At 42.6% G+C, this 10,015-nt stretch overlaps 2 long non-coding RNA genes across 2 annotated transcripts; both read left to right on the top strand.

Annotated features, from left to right (window-relative positions):
• The first annotated feature begins 2,967 nt into the window (after nucleotides 1-2,967).
• LOC127786182 (uncharacterized) lies at nucleotides 2,968-4,487 on the top strand. Its single transcript, XR_008019924.1, has 2 exons — nucleotides 2,968-3,312; nucleotides 4,098-4,487. It is a non-coding gene; the product is annotated as an uncharacterized LOC127786182 (long non-coding RNA).
• A 549-nt stretch (nucleotides 4,488-5,036) lies between these two features.
• Nucleotides 5,037-7,170, top strand: LOC127752766 (uncharacterized). The gene is made up of 2 exons (XR_008012408.1): nucleotides 5,037-5,420; nucleotides 6,868-7,170. It is a non-coding gene; the product is annotated as an uncharacterized LOC127752766 (long non-coding RNA).
• The last annotated feature ends 2,845 nt before the right edge of the window (nucleotides 7,171-10,015 follow it).

Below are 10,015 nucleotides of genomic sequence, written 5' to 3'. Positions count from 1 at the left end.
TTTAATGAATTAAAAAGCATGCGATTCTTCTGGACATTAACAAATGTGTCTATTGCCCCCGCGTCACCCCCACGCTGGCGACCGGAGAAGGGTGAACTGAAACCCTAGCGGGCACTCCCTCTTTCCCTCCCCTGCCTCGCCTCCACCGGAGCTAGCCGCCAGACACCGCGCGGCTAACTAGGATGGTGACGGGGGGGCTCAGTTTCATCATCCTCATGTGCGGAGAGGAGGGCTAGCGGCATGGAGCAGGGCCGCATCAACGCGTTGGGGACAAGTGGCAGCGATGGCCACATCGGCGCGTCAGGGACAAGCGGCGGTGACGACGCGACGAAGTCAAGCGACGGATGGCATGATGGAAATACGTGGAGACGACGGCGCCCCCAGGGGACGCCAAGCCGCTCAGATCTGGGGCCATCTCGGCTTGCCCTCGCTAGTTGCTACAAGCAGCTAGGGCAACAGGTCGGCATGGCGAGGAAGGCCCTCCCACGCAATGGCAACGCAATGGGGCGAGGGTTGTGCAGCGCTGGCGGCACGGTTGGTGGCGTGGCGGCGGCGGCGGCGGGTGTGGGGTTCCATACCCACCTTGGTTCAAAAGTGCTAATGGGCAGTCAGTCGCGCGCGACTGGACACGTGTCGCGTGCGGAAAGGGGGCACGGACGGCGTGCGTGTGGAGACTGGAGACGATTTTTTCGGTTTTTTTTCTATTTCTATTTGATTTTTTTTCTGGTTTTCTTTTGGTTTCTCTTTCTTTTTTTTAAATATGTACGTTTGCAAAGTTTGTATTTGTATGTATACCAAATTTTGTATTTGCACGTATACAAAGTTTGTATTCGTGATTTTAATATGTACATATACAAAGTTTGTATACACATACGTAAAGTTTGTATACGCGTATACAAACTTTGCATACGTGTATACAAAGTTTATATATGTGTACGTACGGGATGCAAGGCTTGTATACGCGTATACAAAGTTTGTATTTGTACCTACGTATAAAAACATAAAAAAAATATATGTATATAAATTTTGTAAATGTGTATATAAACTTTATATATGTATATAAAAAATTGGTATACGTAAGTATAAAAACCTAAAAAAATACACATATACAAACTTTATATATGTGTATACAAACTTTGTATACATATATACAAAATTGGTATACGTACGTATAAAAACCTAAAAATACACGTATACAAAATTTGTATTTGTACGTATATAAAGTTTGCATACATAAGTATTAAAAACAGAAAAAGATATGGAAAGAAAAAAAACAGAAAAAAAACAAAACGGAAGGTATGGAAGAAAAACAGAAAAAACCAAAAAAAAAGAGAAACCGAAAAAAAACAAAAAAGAAACGGAAAACGCGGGCGCTCAAGAGAAATCGAAAAAAAAAACAGAAAACGCGGGCGCTCCAAGCGAGTGCTGTCCGCCGCACTAGTAGTAGAGAGGAGAGACTAGAGGGGTTAGAACTAATCGCGCGGGGCGCAGAGAGCACGATTGATCGCCCATTAGGGCTCCCCACCTTGGTTGGTTTCGGCCTGCTCTGTCGACGACGGTCAAGTCGAGGCGCGAGGAGTGCCCGCTGCGGTGCTTGATCGAGGAGAAGTAGCAGCAACCAGTGGCATGCAACCTTCAACAGCTGACGACGTGAGCGAGTAAGCGGCTGGTGGTGACGCTTTCTTCTCGGTTGCCGGCCGACCAATATCCTTTCGGTGGAGCTCCTCCCATCCTATGGCTAGATTCCGTTCTGGCTGTGGGGAGCTTTGGGGGGAGGGTGGAGGCGCGAGCTTTGTATAGCAGAGGATGACGCGCAGCATGGTGGGTCGGTGGCCTCATGGGCCTGCCTGAGTTGTGGGGTGGTAGGCTAGGCATGGTGGCTAGAGAGACGGTCCGATGGTCCGGCGATGTACATTGTATGGATTGGTTGTGTGGTTTTGGATGAAAATCATTGGCGAAAGCCTTGATTGGCCTTTGGTTGGCTCGACTACGGCGGCGCCCTTAGGCATCGTTTCCCTCCTTGGAGGCGTCATTATGGCGTCTTTTCTCCCTCACCGTCAATCTTCCTGCCCGTATCATGGTCGTTGGTAGACTTCTGTGTCGAAACTCTATAGGCCTAGCTGTTCGGTGAGGCCTTCACATTCTAGGCTCCATTATTGGATATGGCGAGCGTCCAACCTTCTTTGTTTCTGCTAGGTGAAGCCAGAGCTGCTTCGTTGTGATGCGATGAAGCTTGGTTGCGATAACATGTTGCAGTCTTCCAGGGGTGGGTGTTAGCTGTTGTGCAAGAAGTGGTGTTTGGCAGCTTGGGCTGAGGTCCAAAGCGGGCGTCGGTATTGTTTTGTTCGTTTTGGCGATGCCTTTGGTAATAACGGTGTGTTAGCTATGGAGTTGGAGCTGCTGTGTTGCTAGGCGACAAGCTCGCCAATGATAACACTTGTCTCACGAAGTCATAACCTCTGTGTCGCTTTACAACAAACTCTTTATCGATGGATGCTTTGGGCTCCACCATTATTTTTTTTTCCGATTATTGGTAGCGTAGGTTTGCTAGAGTTGTTGTAGCTGTGGTTTTCGCTTAATTTTTCCTAATTTTTTTTTTAAATGAGACAACTTCTTCCCCGTATAAAACGACGCAACGGCGACCGTTCGGGGGGAAAAAAAAGCGTGCGATTATCGATCAGATCACCTGCTGCGCTCGCGCATACTATGCGGTAGACGTAAATGGAACGAAAGCTAGCCGGCAAGTTAATTTAACTTAGCGTGTGAAGAACCGAAGCGCATAAAGCGTAGTAATTGACTCGACCGCGAGCGACGTCGATCGATCTGTCTCCCTCGATCCATAACCGACCGACCAATTACGCGCCGTACGTACGTGGAACATGGTCGAACGATCCCTCGATCGCACCACACGATGACACCACAACCCCACCCCCCCCCCCCCCCCCCCCCCAAAAAAAAAAAAAAAAAAAAAAAAAAAGCTCAGCCACCTGCGTCTGCGTGCCAGGCGGCGATCGATCGAGTAGTAGGCGAGAGATGCTTCCGGGCGTACGACGTCGATCGGTACGAGTAGTTTTCGCTGCCAGATCAGAATCAGGTTCTCCTCGCTCGTCGATCGTCTTCCGCTACTTAACCCCCGCGCACTCACCGCCCCCCATTTCCATCCTGCACACAGCCATTTCACTTGCTTTGCTCCACGCCTCCACCTACCTAGATCGCTCTCATTAGTACTCAATTAAGTCGATCGGCGAGCGATTCAGCGCGGCTCCTCGACCGATCTCTCCGTTTCGTCAGATCGATCGATCGATCGATCAGGTACGTGCAACACATGGTGTACTTTTCACATATATGTCATTCAACAAATTAGGTAGCATCATTTTAGTAGTGCCAAGATTGATTCAAACAAGCCCTATATCAATTTTTGTGTTTATTGCAAGTAGCCTTCTCTCACTCAGCCCATGTGCTCTGTAGTCTGTACAAATATAGTACTACTACTATCGAGTTGGGAGATTCAGTTTAGCACATACTGAATTAAGCCCGAGTTTAGATCTAAAGTTTTTCTTCAAACTTTCAACTTTTCCATCACATCAAAACTTTCCTACACACAAACTTCCAACTTTTCCGTCACATCGTTTCAATTTCAGCCAAACTTCCAATTTTGATGTGAACTAAACACACCCTAAGGGCATGTACAAAGGTAGAGTCTAATACGAGCTATCTATATTAATTAATATTATTAGAGACTATCCTCCTACAGTAGTAGAGACAATAAGATTTCTAAACCATTAATACACTAAATAATTTTTTATTATACTTCTTTCCTTTTCTCTATCCTCATTGCAATAAATTTTCCATTAATAAATAATAAGAGTCGACTCTAATCCGTTGTCATGCGTAACAACGATATTTCTCTTTTCTTCCCTCTTTTTCTTCCACGTCATCAAATTTACTTGCATGACAACGAAAAAAGCTCGTTATTAACCACCATTGTACATGCCCTAAGCTGGAACTGACATATATGTGTATGCATGTATCGCTGGTTGCTGATTTGGTTGAGATGGGTTTAATTTAATTCTATTCAATTTAATTGTTGTTTGCAGGGCTGTGTATTGCGCCGTGTAGTACGTGAGAGGATCGGAGTCGGAGCAGCGAGCGAGATTTGTTGAAGCAAATTAAGTAGATCGATCTCATATCGATCATCCTTAATTAATTTATCATGGAGCTGGTGCTGGTGATATCGCTGCCGCTGCTGGCGCTCATCATAATCGTCGCCATCGTCCTCTGCGTCATCTGCCGCTAGCTTAGCTGATTCCTTCCTGCCTCCGCGATCATTTTGCATACATGTAGTATGTCAGTATGTGCATCAAATGTGATCATTTTGCCGCCCGTTGTTGTTGGGCACGGTGATTGACGACAGAAAGAAGTACTTCCTTCATATTTTAATGTATAACATCATTGACTTTTTAACCAACGTTTGACCATTCGTCTTATTCAAATTTTTTATACAAATACAAGAATACTTATGTCATGTTTAAAGAATATTTGATGATAAATCAAGTCACAATAAAATAAATGATAATTACATAAATTTTTTTAAATAAGACAAAATGTTAAATATTTGTTAAAAGGTTAATGGCATCATACATTAAAATGCGGAGGGAGTACTATGGAAGACATGACTTCTTGTTCCTTCTTCGGCCTGGTATGGTGTGAGTCGTTGTGACTAGTGTGCTCCCAATCCAGGCTGCCTATACGTTTGTCCATTTCTTTTTCTTCTTCTTCGTTTTTCCGTTGGTTACCGATGAGTTCTTTTGCTAAGGTTTCCAACTCTTCTCTCTTATTTTTCACGTGTATATGCTTTCTAAACTACTGATCAATATCTTTTTTTAAAAAAATTTCTATGCGAAAGTTACTTTAGAAAATCGTATTAACCTATTTTTTATTAAAAAAGTTAATACTTAATTAATCATATATTAATGAGTCAATCTATCCTTATATGTATGAAAGATTAGTTCACACCACTACCAACCGAACGCAGCTCTAACACGAAAGGCATCGATTCCAAGCGTGAGAAGATGATCCCAACGGAAGAAGAGCACATACCGTGCACAGTACAGCTCCTGTGCTGTGTGTACGCCTAGCTGCAGGCAGCACCGGCCGGCACGTGGCACGCGGTTTTTCTGGGCTTTTGGCCTCTTCCCCCTAGGCTCGCACCCCCACCACCACCCGATTCCCGGAACCCGCCCCATTTCCGCCTCCTCCTTCGCCTTCGCGGCTTCGCCTCTCTCCCACACATGCATCGCCATCGCCGTCATTGTCAGGACTAAGCTCTGCTCTGCATCTGCACCACCACCCAGCTGCAGCCGAACAAGAAGACGAGCATCTCATCTCATCTCATCTGCCGATCGATCGATTCGCTGCAGGTACCTACTACTACCACTACTAGTACGGTCCTTACGCCCTCTAGTGTCAGAGCTAAGCGTCAATCGATCCAGCCTTTTGGATTCACGCCGCCATATAGCTCGCCCTAGCTCCCCCCAAATCGTTCCCGGTAATACTTTTGCTGCTGGTTTCAGGCGGGCGAGCTGCTCTGCAGCTGCTAACTCGCCATGGCACCATCAACGCTGTAGAGCTCTCTGTCGTTGCTGCATCTGTCCTAGCTAATTAAATCAAGATTAGCTGCGGCTGTACTGATGTAGTAGTGCTAGTACTGCACCTTTTCATTTCATCGGGTGGATGAGTTTTTTCCAGATCTATTGATTGATCATCTGTTTAACTGTTTAAGATAGCTTTTACTACTATATAGTCAATTAATTAGCTCTAGTAGATTTGACATTTGAGAGTTTGAGGCTACTCATGCTTGCTTGCTCTGCGATTTTTTTTTCTCTAAGAAAAAAAGAGAGAGAGAGGCATTAATGGCTACTGGATTTGTGTAGGAAATGGAGTGGTTGAGAAACCATCAACTGTAGCTTCCAATAAAATTGTTTGTAGTAGAGCAAGGTTCAAGATTCATCTGTTGACTTGTGGAGTCATCTAATAGTAACAGTCAAGAGTGAGATGTGGGTTAGTAGTGTTATCTAATTGGAATCGGATCCAACTGTTGCCAACTAGTACTAGTACTTGTAACATGGGCAGACACTCCAGCAGCACAAGCAGCTACTGTAGTGTTTAGCTGTACATTTAGCTGATGAAAAGATGACGATGCTACTATTCTGATCTTAGCTGAATCCAAGAGGCAACGATTCCTGTCGGAAATTGATCTCTTTTTTATGAAATAACCGGAATTCCGAATGCTTCAAACTACAGCAAAAGAAATTCAGTTTTACGCGTTAGAAGTTAAGCAATCCTTGAGAAATTCGGTGAGGTTTATCTCCTCACTCGCATTGATTCCAAAGAACAAATGTTGATTTGATAGATTATGATGTGCGAGTGCGACTTTCTTGTAATCGCGTAGCGATATCTCCTCCTCCTCCTCCCCTGTTTCGTGCGGTTTCGCTGCCACGAGTGTGAGGTGTGTGAGGAAGCTTTCCATCCCCTCTCTTGCTCTGTACCCTAACTCGTTTTCGTCCCTTTAATTCATGAGGTAGAGCTCCTGCCTTTTTCGCTCAATCACATCATATTTACAGTTACTTCACCCATTGATATGTTTTCTCAAGAAAAATTATATGCGACTAAATTCATCGTGCTATACAATTTTGCAAAACGCAAGCCTATGGTTGGAGCACCCATATACCGCATGTTTCAGAACACATAAGTACAGAAAAAAAAAATCATGACAGCATTTTGCTGCTTTTCTTTTTCTAGAGAAGTATTTTGGTACTGCCTAGAAGTGACGAAGAAGGAATTTATCAATTTTGGTTTGAATTGCAGGGAGAGCTGAACAATGGAGTTCGTGTTGATCATCTCGCTGCCGCTCCTCATCCTGATCATAATCGTCGCGGTGGTTCTCTGCATCATCTGCCGCTAGCTGAATGGTGACACCTCATTGTTCTTCTGGCCCATATCTTGATGTGAACATATCATGTATCAATTGATTAGTATCTCATGACTCACAACAGAGCAGTCTCGTACTCTCTTTGGGGGGCCAGTGTGGTTGTGATTAGTTTGGCCCTAGCTTTGATGAACAAAAAGACATTGATTCTGAATGTCATACATACATATGTGCTGTGAGAATCCCCTCTCTGCTTTGGTTCGTTTTTGATATTATTCATACGGGAGATCGGACAGCTGAAAGCATGATATTCTCATTCTCTGTCATTCTTCTGAAGATCAGAAGCATCATCTGCTTTGTGTTGTTCTGTACCATTTTGTTCATGCCGCCCCATGAGAAAAAAAAGCCACATAGTGACCATACTTTTGAGCAGGAAACGCAAAGAGAAGCCTGATGAGAAAGGAACATGTGGACTGTTTGGTACGCCTTGTTCTCACGCCTTTTGTGTGAGATCTTTGCTTTTGCAAAAAAATATATACATGCATATAGTGCATATGCTTTTGTCTGTGCTCTTTCGGATGTTCTTAAATCTTAAATTCTTTAGTCTTTTTTTTTTCTTCTCTTTTTTGAGTTGGATATGTGCTGGGGCTGAAAAAGTCTAGCAAGTGTAATGCCGACACTTTGGTTCAGATAAGAAACACTTCCAATCCCATTAGAAACATCTGGTAAATGTGTGCTGATCTGGGCTGAAAAATAGCCATGGCGAGCAGGTTGCAATGGCATGGGTCATGTGGAATCTTCAGTTACTTATTGGTATTGCGTTCTTCAGACAGATAGAAAGAAGCATGGTGGAGCCTGAAGCTTCGCCTGTATCTGAGTCGAGCAAAGAAAAAGTTGCTCAAGATGTACACGCACAATCAGATAGACATGACAACACCTGTCTACCTGCTACTGGTCTTTACATGAAAGATCAACTAATGACAAACCTTTTCAACAACTAAGTACCTATTTATGATCACAAGGTCTTCTTTTCACACGGGGGTATTCAGCTAACGTCACTTTTGAAACCAACATCTGAACAAAAATCACTGGAAGACTGGTTCCGTTTCTAGTCCTTTCATGGGTTCTCCACGCTATCACTTCGCATTGGAAACCTTGGAGATCAACAGGCAGAGGACGCCAGATCCAAATGGAAAACATTACCAGGAAACCTGCAACAAAATGGATGAATTCAGTTGATTACAAGTATCAAACAACCTGTTCATGACATTTGAACATTACTATGGGGGACTTTGAGGCCACTCAAAATTTCAGTTTGTGGTTTTGCTTTGATAAATGCTATTCTGTGCAACAGACGAAATGAAGTGAAAGAGATGATACTTCCGCCATAAGGTGAGCATAATATTAACCAGAAAAGGGGAAAAGAGTAAGCCATAGCACAGGCACCTTATCTAAGAGTTTTTTTTTTTTTTTACTTTCTATTTTCGAGACATTGGTATGGTATCCAATACACACCTTTGACTATTGATTTTTCTAGTTATATCTTAGTAAGATCACTAAACATATAATGACATGAGAGAATTCTTTGTGACATATCTACTGCAACTGCAAAGGTGAGAAAATCTAAAAATCAACAGGTGGCAATTAAACTGTTATCTCTCTGTTGCACTGGAGCAATGGGAGAATCGAAGCAGTACTAAGAAGAAATGCATTTGTGATATAGATCGATTAACAAACTACACAGAGATAACATAATATATTAAAAAGTCAATAGCTATGGTTGCTGTCGACTGCGTCTGTACCAAGTATGGGCCTGAACATTGGCTCGGTGTTGGGCACTGCCATAGCGCAGGGCGCCTGCCTGGGTTAGATAATATCATAATAGTGTGGCCAAAAACACTATATGCCTTTGATAAAGGACATAAACTAGTTGAAATTAAAGTCCTACTTATATATAAAAACAGTCAGTACTCATTGCCCTCAACGAAAGAAGGGAACATAATAAATCGTGGTAGAATGGTATTTGCAGCAAATGTTTCCCCCCTTCGCTGCTGCCTTAGAAAAAAGGTATATTATATGGACAGAATAAACAAACCTTTATCATCAGTTTTCAGTTCATTAGAATTCAGAAACAGTCATCTTCTTGATAAATGTCCAGTGAATAAATATGGCAAGATATCCCTTCAGGTTATTCTTGCTCATCATAAATAAAATATAGCTCACAAGCTGCCAATGCTTTAGACACCTCATCTTGTTTTTTTAGAAAGCTTTGTTGAGGACAAAATCTATGTTATTGCCATCATTTAAACCTAACTATTTAAATATTATACAGGCTAATGAATGGTATTGTCCTTCCTTTTCTTTTGTCAATGTCAGCTTAAGAAACAAAAGATGGTCAGTTTTGGAGTTGTGGTGGCATGATAAATAGATACGTGTTGGAAGCCTTAACTCTAGTTACACCTCACGGTTAAGTTTGGAAAAATATGTGAGAATCAGATCTGCTACAGAGCTTATAAATTAGATTTTGTTGAGTCAAAAAATTTCTTTGTCAAATATTAAGCTTCAGCAAATGGTTATTAAAGGCATGAAGTATGAACAGCACAAGAAGGCTTGAAACTTATGTTCAGTGGTAAAAGTACCGAAAGCACATGATGGAGCAGAGAATAACAACATGAACAGGGTGTAAAATGAATGTAATACAACTACAAACAGAAACACATTCAAAATTTGCTGTTAGTTGCTACCACCCCATAGTTCAATAAATGTGAGCCAATAAAGCTTTACTGAAACCTTGATAGCATAAGCATCAAACTAGTGCTTAGTTTTAAAACTTCCAACCACCATTCAGGGTACAAGAGGCACAAGTAGCACCCACAAGAATAACGAATAGGTGGGTAGGAGAGAAGCTCTGAAAGATCTAATTCATCTAATTCAGAAAATGAGTCTACACAGATATGTTTAATTACTCTTTACAAAATTTTGTGGTTCATTGACATCAACATTAAGAATTATGAGTACACCAGGTTCGAATGTACCGTTCAGCGGCAGCATAGAATCCATAGATCAAAGAAATCAGGTTTTCATGAA

Source organism: Oryza glaberrima, chromosome 10 (genome assembly GCF_000147395.1).
Source record: "Oryza glaberrima chromosome 10, OglaRS2, whole genome shotgun sequence".
NCBI lineage: Eukaryota > Viridiplantae > Streptophyta > Magnoliopsida > Poales > Poaceae > Oryza > Oryza glaberrima.
Note: the sequence above shows the minus strand (reverse complement) of the source record. Positions and strands in the feature narration are given on the sequence as shown.